The sequence below is a fragment of the Rhinopithecus bieti genome, unplaced genomic scaffold, assembly GCF_001698545.2.
Source record: "Rhinopithecus bieti isolate Rb0 unplaced genomic scaffold, ASM169854v2 scaffold_24392, whole genome shotgun sequence".
NCBI lineage: Eukaryota > Metazoa > Chordata > Mammalia > Primates > Cercopithecidae > Rhinopithecus > Rhinopithecus bieti.
The window spans coordinates 2,653,218-2,671,901 of NW_016812542.1; the positions used below are offsets into that span (position 1 = coordinate 2,653,218).

General features: G+C 43.8%; 1 pseudogene; it reads left to right on the forward strand.

The window, feature by feature from the left end:
* The first annotated feature begins 13,604 nt into the window (after positions 1 to 13,604).
* Positions 13,605 to 14,593, forward strand: LOC108545036 (cofilin-1 pseudogene; annotated as a pseudogene).
* Positions 14,594 to 18,684: the final 4,091 nt, after the last annotated feature.

Here is an 18,684-nt window from a genome sequence, read left to right on the forward strand (position 1 = left end):
TTAGTGTGACAATCTTTAACTTGTAAGTGTCAAGCCGTCTCTTACTGTACGTGTCTCCTTTATGATATTTAATATAAAGATAGAACAGTATTTATATCCTTCACAATAAGAGAACGAATTGTTTTAAGGTTATACAGCCTAGATGTGATAAAGAAAGAAGGAAGCTTACAAAATGATAAATATTTTCATTAAAAAACTTTAAAACTAAAAGTTCAAAGATATGTTCTCCTCTCTTATTTCTTGTCAAAACATGACTTAAGACCCAAAACTAATCTACTTTCAATTTTATTCCATATTTCAGTGCTGTCATAGTACTCAGCAGAGAGTATTGGAATACGATCATTTTTTATTTTGTTGATGTTACCGACAGCTTTATTTCACAAAGCAATCTTATACTATGTCTACCAGTGGCAGGGCATAGAGGTCAAATAGTCTATCCTTACAGGTAGAGAGCTTATTAAACGGCACGTCTATTAAACCCGATGGACAACATAAAGAAACATTTCAGCAAAATACTTTTAACATAGTTCAATGAAGATATGCCTCAAAAGGGTAGTAAATAATTTAAATGGAGACCAATAGGGAATTTGTTATATTTTTTACTAGCATCTTCAAAATTATATTTCAAGCAGAGTGGTTAGAATAGAGAAAAACACAAAAGCTTACAAACCTCACGCCGCGGGTGTTTTCTACAGCAAATGTAAAAGGAGCATCAACCCAAATCCAAATATTAATAAATCAACAGTTCTATCACAGGGTTCATTTAAAACAATCTCAGCATAAATATTGTATCACTGTGAACTAAGGAAACAGTTTTTTAAAATTATCTTACTGTCTTTTTTATTTTGTTTTGGAAGACAGTCAATTTTAAAATTCTGCTTATGGTAGCACTGATTCATGACAAAACCTCACTTCTAAGAAAACTGCACCAGAAGAATAGAATAGAAATAATGCGGAAAATATTTGTTTACTTATTACATACTATTTGGTGTGAAAATCTAAATTAGAAAATAACGTGTGAATTCATAGTTGGGAATTTCTTTTCTTTTCAGATATCCCTGGTGACTCTTTGGTTATCAAAATCAAGCTGATTATCTTTTAATCACAGTGTTTTCTCCTGTATATGTTTAACTATATTTAGGAAAACCAAAAGAAAAAGAACAGAATCCATGAAAGAGAATGCGACTTCTTATCCTTATACACAAGCTGTGATTTACGGCCAAAATAACAAAATGAATCTGTAACTTTTAATAAGTTTATCATAAATACTATATCTCTTAATCCTGAAATTGGGTCTCTGGTCTCTTACCAGAAATATAAACTACTTGATCAAGGGTTATCAGTAGATTCACTTGGTAGGATAATTAATAAGATACAGAAACATAAAACATGAGTTGTTAAAGTTCACAATTACCTTCCCTCACAGCATCGCTCTAAACGCACTGTCCTTGCTTCAGCACACAGTAAATCATCTACCTAAATGTATTTGCACCCAATCATTTTTTAAAGTCACAATCTTTGTAGTGTCAACTTGTCAAGGGTCAAAGGGAAGAACAGGCAAGATTCCCAAATCAATCTGCTTGTAGAAACTGTCTCATTTCATTTCAAATTACCTGCTGTGGTTGAAGCAGGCTATGGACAAACTGCCTTCCTCCATAAACCATGACAGCACAGGTCGAACTTATGTGATCATTCATAAGGGGCAAGTCACGCCAGTTCTGTCATTAACTACTTTTAAACGGCTGTGCAGGGTTAAGTGATCTTGCAGGGCAGCCACAGATATAAATACCGTTTGGACAGTTTAATGTCAAGAGACAACTCCTCTGGGATTAAAACTGTGTAACCCAATAGGACGGTTGTCAATACAAGGATTAAGGTACTTTGGTTATGTTACTTGAAGTCATGCCTTTACATGTTTTGTCCAAGTGACCCTACAGGAGACCCCAAATGAGTGCCGTCCATCTACATCATGCAACTCCCAGACAGCATTCTGAGAATATTAAAAATAACTTCAGGCATTCAGAGGCTCACTCTCCCAGGTGTTGGAAAGTTTATGTTTGTCCTTGTGAGGCTGACCAGAAAATGAGAGCACATTGCTGTTGGGAGCAGGTGCCTTGCAGCAGCCTCACAGCCTTGGGCTTCCAGAGCTCATGATCAATGGGAATATCAAAAACCCACTGTTGTCCGTAACATCAGGGAAGTCGAGTACAGTAAATTGTGCACAAAAGAGCCATGAAATAAGAAAAAAGACTGAAATACCTATTCCATTGCTTTTCTAGTGCTCATCTCTTGAGATAAACCCTATAATATCTAAAGATAACAACAACTAGTATTTATTGAGTGCTTAGGATATGTTGGGCAATCATTGTACTAAGTGCTTTGTATGCATGATTCATTTAAATCTGATGATAACTAAATGAAGAATCTGTTATTGGTCCCTGTTTATCATATGTGAGAAAGCTACAGACCAGAGCAGGTAATCATTTGCCCCAAGTCACATAGCCAGTAGTGATGAAGAACAGGAACAAATACTGTGTCTGACTCCAGAATTCTCACTACAATGGTATGCTGCCTCCACTATAATTATGACTCCTGTGAGAAATTCTACTTGCTTGACTTATAAAGTATTTATAATACACACTGGCTTAGCTTTCTTTAACATGCATTAGCTGCATGCAAAACTGTCTGAATCATTAAAAGAAAAGCGTTGCTAAGTTACTCAGAAACCAAAGAGAGCCAAATCAGGCTGATATGTGAGTATCTCTGTGGGTACATGAAGACTTTCCAGAGGGTACGTGGGCACAAATAGTTTTAAGGAAATGCATTTCAAAATCCTTTTCTAAAATTGATCCACCTGAGAAAATATAAACCTCCACTTCATCCAAAGCCTATTTACCAGGTCCCTGAAATTTCCTCACCAATTCATTCCACTAAGAGATGCATTTCAACCAAAAGATTTTTGTGTTTAAAACTCATCTGTCGGCCGGGCACGGTGGCTCAAGCCTGTAATCCCAGCACTTTGGGAGGCCGAGACGGGCGGATCACGAGGTCAGGGGATCAAAACCATCCTGGCTAACGCAGTGAAACCCCGTCTCTACTAAAAATACAAAAAAAAAAAAACTAGCCGGGCAAGGTGGCGGGCGCCTGTAGTCCCAGCTACTCGGGAGGCTGAGGCGGGAGAATGGCGCAAACCCGGGGGGCGGAGCTTGCAGTGAGCTGAGATCGGGCCACTGCACTCCAGTCCGGGCGACAGAGCGAGACTCCGCCTCAAAAAAAAAAAAAAAAAAAAAAAACTCATCTGTCAAATATATCAAACACGTTGTAATATATTTATGGTGTTTTGATCAATTTCCAGTGCTACCTCAATACAGAAGAAAAATGTTAACATTTAGCAACTTATAGGATATTTGAAAAGAAATTTCAATTTACATACCTAGTTAGTTTTGCTCAGCAGAGAATTATACTGATAGCTTAATAGAGGGCTTTCAAGCATAAGGCTGTATTTCCATTAAGGTAAAATTCTATGAGGAAAGAGAAATGGATAATATCAATTCCAAGGTAGAACGGAACATGCCTATGGAAGAGAGTTGCATAACTTTTTTATTTTTATTATTTTATTATTTTATTTTATTTTATTTTATTTTATTTTGAGACAGAGTTTTGTTCTTGTCACCCAGGCTGAAGTGCAATGGTGTGATCTCAGGTCACTGCAACCGCAGTCTCCTGGGCTCAAGCGATTCTTCTGCCTCAGCCTCCCGAGTAGCTGGGATTACAAGCATGCACCATCACACCTGGCTAATTTTGTATTTTTAGTAGAGATGGGGTTTCTCCATGTTGGTCAGGCTGGTCTCGAACTCCCGACCTCAGGTGGTATGCCTGCCTCAGCCTCCCAAAGTGACAGTCGTGAGCCACCATGCCCGGCCCCAAGCCATGTATTTTTTAAATTGGTGCTGGTGAGTGCAAAATCCCATGATATTCATATTCCTTTGGACACATTTAAATCAGTTTCCCAGCCTCAGCACTGTTGACATTTGGGGCTGGATAATTTGTGTTATAGTTTGCTGTCTAGTGCCTTATAGGATCTTGACCGGCATCCTTGATCTCTGCACACACATGCGTGTGTGCGCGCGCCCACACACACACACACACAGCTGTGACCACCAGAATTTGCTTAATGTCCCCTGGGGAGCAAAATCACTCCTGGTTGAGAACCCTTAAACAAAGGATATTATAGATTTATTATTGATTTTCAAAATTTGATATTTAAATTTATGAAAAATGTTAAATGTTCACTAAAACTTGTGGAAAAGAGTACATTTTTCCTGAGACAGGGTCTCTCTCTGTCACCCAGGCAGGAGTGCAGTGGCACGGACACAGCTTACTACACCGTTGACCTCCTAGGCTCAAGCAATCCTCCCACTTCAGCCTCCCGAGTAGCTGGAACTACAAGCATGTGCCACCACACCCAGCTAATTTTTAAACTTTTTATAGAGATGGGGTTTCACCATGTTGCCCAGGCTGGTCTCAAACTCCTAGACTCAAGAAATTCTCCCTCCTCGATATCCCACAGTGCTGGAATTACAGGTGTGAGCCACCATGCCCGCTGCCCATAATCTTTAAAATTATCTCTAGAAGTGTATATGGGAAAAAACATTCCAAGACCATGGAATTAAATAGGAATAGTTGGTGGCAAATGTGGTGTGGGCAGAAGAAACCTCCACTGAAGCTGGGGCCTCAGCTGAGACTTGCACTTCTCAGTCTCAACTGCTAGGATGATTCAGGTCCACAGAAGTCAAAGAAAGCAGCCAAGCCATCATAAAAGGCAGTGCCAGAGTGATACTTGAACATGTGACTCCGAATAATCACCAGGTTAAAAGAAGCAGAAATAACAATGAGTAGGTGTTATTCCTCAGTAATTTTAAAGCCACACCTTTGGGAGAAAAAGCGTAAACTGGGAGAAGCCAAACTGAGGAGAACCTGAGAGACTCCCTAAAAACCTTAAAGGTCACAGATCACATCTTCCTACTTTTGAATTTGTTGTAGTCCTGTGTAGCATTATCCATGCTTAAAAGTGAACTTACAGTTGTGTTTAATTTTAATGATCTCTCTTGATACTAGCAAGAGTCTGGACAGGGGTAGAATCCCAAGGACCTTAGTTTTTTTTTGTTTTTGTTTTTGTTTTTTTTGAGGTGGAGTCTTGCTCTGTCGCCCGGGCTGGAGTGCAGTGGCCGGATCTCAGCTCACTGCAAGCTCCGCCTCCCGGGTACACGCCATTCTCCTGCCTCAGCCTCCCGAGTAGCTGGGACTATAGGCGCCCGCCACCTCGCCCGGCTGTTTTTTTTTTTTTTTTTTTTGTATTTTTTAGTAGAGACGGGGTTTCACCATGTTAGCCAGGATGGTCTCGATCTGCTGACCTCGTGATCCGCCCGACTGGGCCTCCCAAAGTGCTGGGATTACAGGCTTGAGCCACCGCGCCCGGCGGACCTTAGTTTTTCACAGGCAAAACTGTCCAGGCCTGTTTTACCACCAGCCGCATACCAGAGGTCAGGCTGGAGGAGAAACCAAACCTCCTTATCAGACTGTGACAGGTAAACTACCCTAAAAATCAGCAGTAATCATTCTCTTATATTAATTACACTGTCACTTAGATACATCAATTGTACAATATCAAATATTTGCCAAAATGACCCTCAAGTGTCAACTAAAATATCAAAGTGTAAGTCGTAACTTTTTAAATTTTATTTTATTTCATTTTATCTTATTTGAGACAGGGTCTCACTCTGTCACCCAGGCTGGAGTGCAGTGGTGCAATCATAGCTCCCTGCAACCTCAAATTCAGGGGCTCAAGCAATCCTCCCATCTCACCCTCCCAAGTAGCTAGGACTATAGGCATATGCCAACATGCCTGACTAATTTAATTTTTATTTTTATTTTTTGTAGAGATGGAGTCTTGCTATGTTGCCCAAGGAATATAGCTCCTGACTTTAAGTGATCCTCCAGCTTCAGCCTCCCAAAGCCTTGGGATTACAGGGATGAGCACTTAACCCAGCCCACAATCTTTCTACCAGGAATCTTTAATGACTTTTAGTAACTCAAGCAAAGTGGGAAAAAAAGTTCATAATATCAAAATTAGGAAATACATACAGGCTAAATTGAGAAGAAAAAATCACCCATAATCTCACCACCAATAAGCTCTATGAGGATAGAGCTCTTTTTAATTTAGTGGTACACTACAAAAATGCCTTTAAAATAGTCTGTATCTTCTGACCTCACCAAGCTTTGGGTTACAAGAACATGCATTATCATCCTGGCTTTATAAATGAGGAAGGAAGGCCAGGCATGGTGGCTTATGCCTGTAATCCCAGCACTTTGGGAGGCCAAGGCGGGAGGATCACCTGAGGTCAGGAGTTCGAGACCAGCCTGACCAACACGGAGAAATCCCATCTCTACTAAAAATACAAAATTAGCCAGGCATGGTGGTGCATCCGGGTAATCCCAGCTACTTGGAAGGCTAAGGCAGGAGAATCACTTGAACCCGGGAGGTGGAGGTAGCAGCGAGTCGAGATCACGCCATTGCACTCCAGCCTGGGCAACAAGAGCAAAACTCCATCTCAAAAAACAAATAAATAAACAAACAAATAAATAAATAAATAAATAAATAAGGAGAGCCCAAGAAGTTAAATGACTCATGCCCCAAGTCCAGCAGTCTTTCTGCTGAAATACACAGCCTTCAAACACAAAAGCAGGCAACGGTTGTTTTAAGCATGCCAAATATTCATTTTTGGCTGAGCTGCCAATGTGAAGACAGTTTCATACATTTGATCCTAGTTAAGACAGGTTAGCTGGCCAAGTGTGCATTTGATGTCTGAATGTTTAAAAGAAAAAAAAAAAAAGTCAGGATACTCCATCCTTGGATGTTCTAAAGAATATTTTTCTGGAAAATGCTTTCTGGGCTCCAACATGCTGGAGCTTAGTCCCCTGCATCAGTGAATACAAGGCAATCCTGGCCCGAGAATTCCCCGTCTAGCCAGGGGATTGGCAACACACAAACAAAGGCTTAAAGACAAGAAGCAGCATACTAATGAGTGCAGCGCCCTACACTGCGGGCCAGATACTCAAATGCCCAACACACTGAACAAAAGAACCGTCATGGTGAGAGGAGACAGGAAGTATTCATGCAGTCAGTCAACACATACTTGGTGGGCCCCTGAGTGGTAGGCAGCGTTCTAGGCTCTGGGGATACAGGAGTGGTTCAGACAAAGCAGCCTGGGGTGGTGGAAGAGCCGTCAGATGCAGCCAGGCTTACAGAAACATAAATTCTAGTGTACCTCTCACTAGCCAGCAAGGCAAATTACGGAATTCCTGAGCCTCAGTTTCCTCCATTTGTGAGGGAAATGTCTAGTCCATTGTATGAAATTAGCTAACACATCAATTTTATTTAGTTGAAACAGGGTCCCACTCTGTTGCCCAGGCTGGAGTGCAGTGGCACGATTATGGTTCACTGCAGGCTTGACCTCCCAAGCTCAATGAATCCTCCCACCTCAGCCTCCCGAGTAGCTGGAACTACAGGCATGTGCCACAATACCTGCTAACTTTTGTATTTTTTGTAGAGATCCGGGGTCTTGCCATGTTGCCCAGGCTGGTCTCAAACTCCTGGACTCAAGCCATCCTCCCACCTCAGCCTCCCAGAGTGCTGGAATTACAGGTGTAAGCCACTGCACCTGACCTAGGTAATGTGTTTAACGTACACGATACATTACTCTGTATGGAGCTCAACAAATGTTATTCATGGTAACATGAGTAGTAATGATACATTACTCTGTATGGAGCCCAACAACTGTTCTTCATGGAAGCTAATTTTGACTAAGATTTTTACTATGTTCTGAGGACTGTGCTAGTCATATCACACATATTATCTCATTTAATCCTCATAATTTAGCATAATTTGTGGATGATTAAATTGATCATAGTAACTCTGTCCAAGCACATAAAATTATCAAGGTAAGAGTCAATATTCAAATCCTAGTAGTTCTCTCTAGAGCTTATGATTGTAAAGATTCTAAATTACACCACCTTCCTCATCTTCTCCCATGGTCTCAATCCCACCCCAACTCTCCACCTTCCTTTCCTTTTCTTTGAAGGCAATTTTTAGTCCTTGTTCTAAAGGAGAGGAAGGAAGGAAAAAGAGAGGAGTCTGAAGGGTGCTGAGGCCTCTGCGGACCTACCACGGGATTCCTTGATCTCCACTTGCTATTTGTATCCTTCCTTTCATCTGTTGCTTCCAAGCAGGTCTCCAAATTCTAATTCCTCTGACTCATTGCTTACCTAAATTTCTTAACTTGCAGAACTAGAGTTCCTTGAAAGAACCAGTCATTTCATTAATAATTCAATGAATCCCTGCTGCTTCTAACCATGAAGTTCAAGATATAGTGCTCATGTTAGAAGCATCTAAACTGCAAGTCAACACCTATAACTCTTTTATTAAGAATTTGGGTGCATATTCAGTTGGAATCCCTGCTTGTCCTGTACACGGTATCTTAATAACTATATACCGTGCATGTCTCTCTCAATCAGCAGTCACAGGGGTTCTTCCTCTGACTGCAATTGTAGGGAATAACAGGCTGTCTCTTGGAAATGGAAATGGTCCTCTCTAAGGCTATCCAAGTGAATCTGGAACACACTGCTGAGCTGGGCCAATCATGTAATTTATTGCCCAAACTCGACACTTTAGAGAGGGAAAGGAAACACTAGTGATAATTATACTGGGACAACAGGTCTAAACTGGAGCTTTTCTGGGCAAATCAGAATTCATAGTTACCTTACTCAAAACCTATGCTTTAAGTCAAGCCATGCCAAATACGATCTCCAAATGTAGTGAAAATCCACTCAGACATTTAGCCTGACACAGTTACAGACAAACAGGTAGAATCTACTTTTTCTTTAGATTGTGATGCAATTCATAATATCAACCTTGGTCATATTACATGCTATGCCCACTCATTTTGGCACTTGACTTTTATTCTCTTAATATAAGGCAAGTTTATGTGCCTGACACCATGTTAATCTCTACTTGAGTATGGCAAACACACAATGTATGTATTCAATTGGTTGGAGCAATGATTTCCAAAGTGTGACATGTCCATTACTCAAAAACCAGAAATAGGGACTACCTCAGGTGGGCTTGATTCGGGACACAGATAGTAACTCCAGAATCTACCTTCCAGCACCACTGTTTTTGAATCCTGGGTTCCCTTGCCAGTGTTCTCCCCTTCCTCTCCTGTGGAAGGGTGAGTCGGCTTTACTAACACTAACATTTCTTTTCTTTTTTTTTTTTTTTGAGACGGAGTCTCGCTCTGTCACCCAGGCTGGAGTGCAGTGGCCAGATCTCAGCTCACTGCAAGCTCCGCCTCCCGGGTTTATGCCATTCTCCTGCCTCAGCCTCCCGAGTAGCTGGGACTACAGGCGCCCGCCACTTCACCCGGCTAGTTTTTTGTACTTTTTTAGTAGAGACGGGGTTTCACCGTGTTAGCCAGGATGGTCTCGATCTCCTGACCTCGTGATCCGCCCGTCTCGGCCTCCCAAAGTGCTGGGATTACAGGCTTGAGCCACCGCGCCCGGCCCAACTAACATTTCAACATTATATTTTCTGAGCACTTGAGTCACATGGGCCCCAGTTGGCTTGACCTTGGTGGTATGCCCAACCTTGATCCAATCACTGTGGCCAGAGAATGGAATGTGGTGATTGGCTTAGCCAAGGTGAGAGGGATGGAGTGTGCTGGACCTGAAACATGGCATGAGAAACAGACTGTTCCTTACTGTGGTGGATAGACTCAATACTCATACGAGTGGCTGCCACAAGTCCACCTCCTGGCATTCAGGCTCTTGTGCAATCCTTCCACTTAAGAATGAACACAACCTGTGTCTGGCTTCTAACCAACAGAACACAGCAAAGGTGACGGGGCATATATAATTGTTTCAAAAGATTGTAGAACCTGTCTTGCTGAAGTCTTTTTCTTTCCCTTGCTAACTTCATTAAGCAAGCAGCTGTGTTGAGGGCCTGTGTGGTAAGGGACTGAGCATGGCTTCTAGGACCTGAGGCTGGCCTCCAGATAATAATAGCCAATAAGAAAATGAGGCCCTCATTCCAGTAGCCTGCAAGGAACTGAGTTCAGCCAATGACCATGTTAGTTTGGAAGAAGATATTTCCCCAGTGAAGCCTCAGATGAGAACACAGCCACAGCCACAGCCACCATGTTGTAGCCTTGGAGAGAACCCAGTAAAGCTGCACCCAGACTCCTGACCTACAGACTATGAGATGACAAATATATTGTTGAGTCTGTGATAATATTACTACACAGCAATGGGTAACTAATGCACCCACAAAAGCAAAGACAGAGTGCTGTTGTCACAGAAATGGGGAATAGATGCTGCATGGCAAAAGCAACGTCTACGTGGCCAGGCGTGGTGGCTCACGCCTGTAATCCCAACACTTTAGGAGGCTGAGGCAGGCGGATCTCAAGGTCAAGAGTTTGAGTCCAGCTGGCCAGTATGGTGAAACCCCGTCTCTACTAAAAATACAAAACTCAGCCAGGCGTGGTGGCATGCGCCTGTAGTCCCAGCTACTCGGGAGGCTGAAGCAGGAGAATCGCTTGAACCCAGGAGGCAAAGGTTGTAGTGAGCCAAGATCGCACCACTGCAGTCCAGCCTGAGTGACAGAGTGAGACTCTGTCTCAAAAAAAGGAAAAAGAACCTATGAAAGAATTAGACAACTTTTAAATGTAAAAATGCTCATGTAACCACCACCCAGATTAAGATAGAGAACATTCTGTGACCCATCAACTTCCTTCATGTCCCCTCCCAGTCCTTGCTTCAACCATTAGTTTTGCCTGCTTTTGAAATTTATCTGTAATTACAACACGCAGCACGTGTGTTGCATCCATCTGCTCTCACTCAGCATTATGTTTGTGAGATGCATCCATGTTTTCACGTGTAGCAACAGCTCATTTTTGCTACCAAATTGTATTCAACTGCAGGACCATAGCAAATTTATTTATCAATTCTACCACTGATGGACATCTAGGTTGTTTCTAATCTTGGCTTATTTTTAGGAATAATGCTGCTATACACATTCTTGTATCTATTTTTTAGTGCATTTACTCTTGGGCATATATTTCAGAGTAGAATTACTGTCATTGGGTATATTTACAATCAGCACTGCCAAAGAATTTTCGAAGTGTTTTTTTCCATTTACATTCCCACAAGCAGTATCTGAGTGTTCCAGTTGTTTTGCATCCTCAATAACACTTGGTATTGACTGTTGAACATTTTTAAACATTCTAGGATATATGTAGGGAGCACAGGAACCTGACAAAAAGGAACAGGCACAGTAAGGGTGTGGTGGAACTGGGCAGCACAGAAGTGCAGTAATCATAACCCCCAACCCAGGCTGGTTCAAGGGCTGGCGATGGTCAGCACAGGTCACTAAACGGATGCAAATCCCCAAGGGAGAGCCTGGAGGAGCTTAACTCTCTCCACCTCAGTGTCTGAGGAAAGAGCAGGTGCTGAGCTCTCAGGGGGAGAAATGGAAAGTTAATGCCAGAAAGTAGAGAGTAGCCCCTCATCCCCTTCCCACGTGGATGACTTATTCTGACAGGTGCTGCCTGCTTGCTTACTTTCATGTCCTTCCTTCATTCCTTCCTTCCTTCCTTCCTTCCTTCCTTCCTTCCTTCCTTCCTTCCTTCCTTCCCTCCTTCCTTCCTTCCTTTTCTTACTTCTTTCTTTATTTGAGATGGAGTCTCACTCTGTCGCTCAGGCTGGAGTGCAACAGCATGATCTCAGCTTACTGCAGCCTCCATCTCCCAGGTTCAAATGATTCTCCTGCCTCAGCCTACCGAGCAGCTGGGATTACAGGCGCCCGCCACCAAGCCCAATTAATTTTTGTATTTTTCTTAGTAGAGACGGGGTTTCGCCATGTTGGCCAGGCTGGTCTCAAACTCCTGGCCTCAGGTGATCCTCCTACCTCAGCCTCCCAAAGTGCTGGGATTACAGGCGTGAGCCACTGCGCCCAGCCAGGTGCTGCCTTCTTGACTCCTACCCAAGGGCATCTGCACACTCCTGGAGAAGATCCCCCAATACCACGGATTTGGCTTCTAACTTCATGGTCCCCAATCTTAGCGAGCCTTCCCAGCAGCACAATTACTTCTCCCTCCTCCTCTCCACCTCCTTCTGGGGTCCTCCCAACCTGCACTCTCTCTCCGAAGCCCCACCACTTTCTCAGGTGTCTTCAATAGAGGGTCTTGACTGCTCCTCTTTGAAAACAGGCAAGTGTTCACTTGACCCTTCATCCCTCACCTACAGCACAGTCATCTGTACCTCCCTCACCTTCCAGCAAACAGGCACCATGCTGCACAGGGGTAAAGACACAAATAAGACATGCTCCTGGTTTGCAAAATATTTGCTTTTCCTATTCCTTCCTCCAGTCCAAGGTGAAATGTTGGACCGGGCCTTCAGATCACCCCCTCCCAAATCCTCCAGGACCTTGTTCCATTAATCATCTCCACCACCATGCACTTTTATTTGTAAGCTCTCCTTTTTAACTAGTTCTCCTCTTCATCATAAAACAGGCTCAAGAATTTCCCCTCTATTTATGTTTAAAGTGTTTTCTTACTCCACAACCCCCTCTCTAGTAACCTTCCATGCTCACTTCTAACTCTTGAAATAATCAGTCTCCCATTCCCAGCTCCTTCCTCTGCAATCTGCTCTTTCCCCCAACTATGCCTCTCAATGGTGGCTGCTTTGGAGAAGCTGTTAAATCTAAAGGACACCCTCCAGGCTTATCTGAATTAAAGAAGATAGGGGAATACATCTTTCTGTAGTACTACACACTTTTCACCACTCTCTTTTCTTTGAAACTCTTATCCTTGGCCTCCAGTTACTTTCCAGGCTCACACCTTTTATAGATTCCTTTTTGGGTTCCTCATTCTCCAGCCCCATAAACATCCATGTTCACCAAGACTCTGCCCTAGGCTGCCGCCTCTTACTCTTCACACACACTCCCGTTAGTGAACACATTCACACTCACAGCTTTAACTACTAACTACATGCTGATTACTTTCCAAATGCATTCCCAGACTAGAACTCTCTGGAGAACTCAGACCTGTACAATGGGGTCACATCATATCAGTATCTGACTTAAGTGAATTCAAATATACTCATTCAGTAATTTTCTTTTAAACAAGATAAATAAAACAAAACAAATAGCCCAGGCATTCCACAAAATGAGGACTGTAGTGAATGTGGCTGTGATTTCCTAAATGCCTTGCATTTCCTAAATGCCTCTGGGACAGTGAGCATTAGTAAGTGGAGAATTTCAAGAGACTCCTGGCCCCAAAACATAAGCCAACTACTTCACCTCATGCTCAACTGAAAAAAAAAAAAAAAAAAAGCCACAGTCTGTTTCAACGCTGGAGCAAAAGGTAAAAGGTACCATTCTTGCATTTGAATTTCATGCTTCAACCCAGCGCCTTCATAAGATCCCGGCAGCAGCTGCAGCAATTCTCCTCTTCTGGGGCGCTCCCTGCCATCTCCTTCTTACTTCCAGGAACATGGCATCGGGTGTGGCTGTTTCTGATGTCATCATCAAGGTGCTCAATGAGGCCAGAGTGGTGGCGCACGCCTGTAATCCTAGCATTTTGGGAGGCTGAGGTGGGTGGATCACCTGAGGTCAGGAGTCCCAGACAAGCCTGACCAATATTGTGAAACCCCGTCTCTACTAAAAATACAAAACTTAGCCAGGCGTGATGGCGCATGCCTGTAATCCCAGCTACTTGGGAGGCTGAGGCATAAAAATTGCTTGAACCTGGGAGGTGGAGGCTGCAGTGAGCCGAGATCGCACCACTGCACTCCAGCCTGGATGGCAGAGCAAGACTCTGTCTCAAAAACAAAAAAAAAAAAAAAAAGAGAAAAGAGAAAAGTAAAAAAAAATGGTGTTCAATGACATGATGACAAGAAGGAGCACAAGTCTTCAACAGCAGAGGAGGTGAAGACACGTAAGATGGCGGTGCTCTCTGCCTGAGTGGGGACGAGATCATTATCCTTGAGGAGGGCAGGGGGACCCTGGCAGGTGAAGCGGGGTAGGCTGTTGACGACTCCTACACCACCACCGTTGTCAAGATGCTGCCAGACAAGGACTGCCACTATGTCCTCTGTGATGCAACCTATGAGACCAAAGAGAGCCAAGTGGAGGACCTGGTGTTTATCTTCTGAGCACCTCAGTCTGCACCCCTAAGAGTAGAATGATCTACGGCAGCTCCAAAGATGCCATCAAAAAGAAGCTGACAGGGATCCTGCATGAATTACCAGCAAATGGCTATAGGAGGTCAAGGACTACTGTACCCAGGCAGACAAGCTAGGGGCAGCACTGTCATCTCCTCCAGGCCAAGCTTTGGTGAGCCCCCTCGGGCTTCCTGCCTGGAACATCTGGCAGCCCCAGACCAGCCCTTGGGGATTGCAGGCTGCCCCCTTCCTGCCAGATGGGACAGGCTGGGGGCCTTCCAACAGAGGGAGGGCAATCCCTTCACCGCAGTTAACCTAAGTTAGGAGTTAACCTAGTAAATCAGTTTGAGTAAGATTATTGTAGCTCCCACTACAGCAACAGACACCTTTTTTGTGCTCAATGAATATTATTGAATTAAGTTGAAGCAATATACAGAAAGATTTCAAGGGATGGAAAAGCACACGGTTTGGCAGAAAATACCAAGTAACTTCAGTATCGTGGAGGTGTGAAATGTGAGGTGGGGATTAGGGAAGCAAGGGGGCAGGAAAGAGGTGGCTGAAGGTGTTCTGGACAGGTGGGCAGGGCCTGCTTGCCACATATATCTCCATGCTAGGCTATGACATCTGTATCCCCAGAATATAGGGTCTATGTGCTAAGCTAAGGACTGGAAATTTCATTCTAGAATTTCTGAGAAGATTTGCAGTGTTTCAAGAAAGAAGGTGACAAGATAAGATTTACACTTCAGAATGCCTGACACTGGGTAGAGAAGAGATTAATAGGGAAAGAGAATACAGACAAGGAGACCCTTTAGGAAGTTGATGAGAAGTGACCTCCAGAAGTGATGAGGAAAAATAAAGACACAGCTGTTAAATCCTTAAGGCAGTTTTAAGGAAAATAGCCTTAAATTAAAATCCTTAGATAACATGGCCAGTAAACTGAGGATTTGCTGCTTTGCCAAGATTAATATCATAAAGTATGTATTCCTTCAACTCCTCTTCATGTTACATTGTCACCACATCTTAACACATTATTTTCTCCATTCATGTGTCTGAATAAATACCCTTTTCTCTTTCCCAAACCTCAACCTCTCTGAGCTCTTCTCCCGGCCCTCCTGCTGATCCTGAGACGGAATTTCTGCAGTGAACTTTCTTTCTTTGATACATTCTTCCTCCCTCTTCCCTGACTTCCTTTTGTTTAAAAGCATGAACGCTCATATCTACTCTGAGCTGAATTTTTTTCTTCTTGAGCCTTCTAGAGTCAGTCTTAAGCCAGCCTTAAGCCTGGTCCCTTACGCCTTTTCCTACCAGCCTTTCTTTCTTCCTGCCTAATCTCACAAAAGAGCAACTCACTCATAGTACCCACCATCCACTTCCTCCCTAATTAACCATGTAATCTGGCCTTGACGCTCCAGGAATCTGTCCTCCCGAAGGCCCTTACGTCCTAGCAGGATGAAGCATGTGCAAAACAACACACCCCAAGGCAGTAGCGAAACAGTGCAAATAAAGGCCAGAGAAAAAGGAGGCAGGAACACAAGAAGGACTTGGCATATGACCCGCGTCTTGGAGGAAGGGCCACCTCGTTCTCACAGGCTACAAAAGGCTAACTCAAATTAATTTAGGCAAAAAAAGGGAATGTATTGTCCCCAGCAGAAGAGAAATCCAAGGAGGGATCTCAGGGGTTTCACTGATGCCTATCAGGGCACATTCCTGAAATCCCTTGACTCCTTGGCCCTGCTCCCGCGTTGAGTTTGTTCTCCGACAGGTTTTGCCACGCCGTAGAATAAATGGTCGTGGCAGCTCCAGGCTCACACAGCCTCAGAGCTGACGGTCACGGTCTCTCCCCAGATGCCCACATCAACCCCGGAAAAAGGCTGGCTGCTCAGCTTAGCTCACATTCTTCCTCCACAGCTTCCAAAAAAAGGGAGGGTGTGACACGGAAGGAATAACCAGCAAGTATGATAGGATTTTAGCAAGAGAATACTTGAGGGAATTGAGAGACAGAGATGGTGATTGCCAGGGTGTATTTGGAGGAGAATAGGCATTCCCATGCATAGGGAGAAGGATACGAAGAGAAGTTGTCACTGAAAAAGATGTTGGGAATGAAACCGAGGCCTAGAATGTCATTCTAAAGTTATATGTGTGTTTTTTTTTCCCTTGCCGGAAGTGGGGGGATTGTTTATTTTTAGGCGTCAGACACACACTGATGGCTATTAAGCAGGACAATGACCAAGTGTAACTGAGGCTTTAGAAAAAAAAGTTGATGGAAATATCAAGTAAAATGGATAGAGGAAGATATTCCTGAAAGAACAAGGAACCACAGGTCATGACAGTAATGTTCCTAGACTGCTGTAGGTAGAAGGGTCATCTCTTACGGAGGCACAATGATGCCTTCTCGAATAGGAAAAGGGGTAACTACTTGTGGAAAGACAGTAGAGTAAGACAGCAGAATCTTGATCCTGAAGATTTATGGTTAAGGATGGTGGGGAAAGATAGTTCTAGTAATAGAATCCTCGTAGCACATCAGTGCAGTCATACTAGCTGTGTAAACATTAAAATACTTCTGGGCTAGGCACAGTGGCTCACGCCTGTAATCCCAGCACTTTGGGAGGCCAAGGCAGGCGGTTCACCTGAGGCCAGGAGTTCAAGACCAGCCTGGCCAACATGGTGATACCTCGTCTCTACTAAAAATACAAAAAGTTAGCCAGGCATGGTGGCGGGCAACTGTAATGCCAGCTACTTGGGAGGCTGAGGCAGAAGAATCGTTTGAACCCAGGAGGCAGAGGTTGCAGAAAGCTGAGATTGCACCATTGCACCCTAGCCTGGGCAACAAAAGCAAAACTTCATCTTAAAAAAATAAAAAAATAAATAGAAAATAAAATACTTCTACTTCTATATCGGTTGGTAAATAGTCGATACCCTAACATGCCCTCCCATGGTCATTGCCTCTTTATCCCAATTCCAGGACCCAGAAACTTCATGTTCCAGCAACTACAGCATTGAGCCTGATGGTGGGGTGGTGGGATGGGGGACGGAATTCAGAACCTGCTGCATTATACCATGGCCCAGGTCCTGTGCGCAGACTGGTTGATGCCTGCACTATACTGATTGTTCAATATTTGGGATCTAAGTCCTAGGTGAGAGCAGACCTCTCATGGAGAAAAATTCCTAAACTATTTCCCTAAATCTGAAAAGTGTTGGGAAGGTTGAGCCACCAAAGAGCAGTTAACGGATGAGGAGCTGCATATTCATGAATGGGCTACACACCCTTGTGATGTTGTGATTTATGTAAGAACTATGTATTTGGTCCTTGTCCCAGTTTCCTGGTACACACAGCTCCTAAAATTCTTGGAATCTCCGCAGGGATAAGTATTTTTGTATGCTAATGAGATGGCTGATGGTTGGGGACTTTGGTAGCCTCCCAAAGGGGGCTGGTTGCCAAGGGAACCAACCATGTGATTGGATGGTTGGAACTTTTATCTCCACCCCACCTTCACCTCCAGGCAGGGGGAGAGAGAGGACTGATGGCTGAGTTATTCACTAATGGCCAATGATGTAATCAATTGTGTCTTTGTAATGAAGCCTCCGTAAAAACTCAAAGGACAGGGCTCGCAGAGCTTCCAGGCTCCTGGACGTGTGGAGGTGTCTGGAGGGTGGAGCACCTGGGAGCACATGGAAGGAAGCTCTGTGCTCCTCTCCACCTGCCTTGCCCTGTGCATCTCCTCATCAGGCTGCTCGTCTGCATCCTTTATTAATATAACAAGCCAGTAAATGTGAGTAACTGTTTCCCTGAGTTGTGAGACATCCTATCTAATTAATGGAACCTGAGAAAGGGGTCCTGGTAACTTGATTTATAGCCGGTAGGTTGGAAGCATAAGTGGGCTGGGCACAATGGCTCACACCTGTAATCCCAGCACTTTGGGAGGCCAAGGTGGGTGCTGAGTTCCGGGAGTTTGTGACCCCCCTGGGCAACGTAGTAAGACCCCCATCTCTATAAAAAATAAAAAATTAGCCAGGCATGGTGGCACGTACCTGTGGTCCTAGTTACTCAGGAGGCTGAGGTGGAAGTATCACTTGAGCCCAGGAGATCGAGGCTGCAGTGAGCCAACACTGCACTCATCCTGGGCAACAGAGTAAGACCCTGTCTCAAAAAAAAAACAAAAGCAAACAAACAAACCCAGAAGTACAGGTGACAACATGCTATGGACTTGCAATTGGCATCTGAAATAGGAGCAGCCTGTGGAACTGAGCCCTTAACCCGCAGGATCTGACTCTAACTCCAGAATTAAATTGAATCATAAGACAGCCTGTTGGTGTCTGCTGGGGAATTGCTTGGTTGGTGGGGGAAAAAAACCCCACACATTTTGGTGACTAGGGAGCTCTGTGCTGTGGGGAGTGTGAATAGGAAAACAC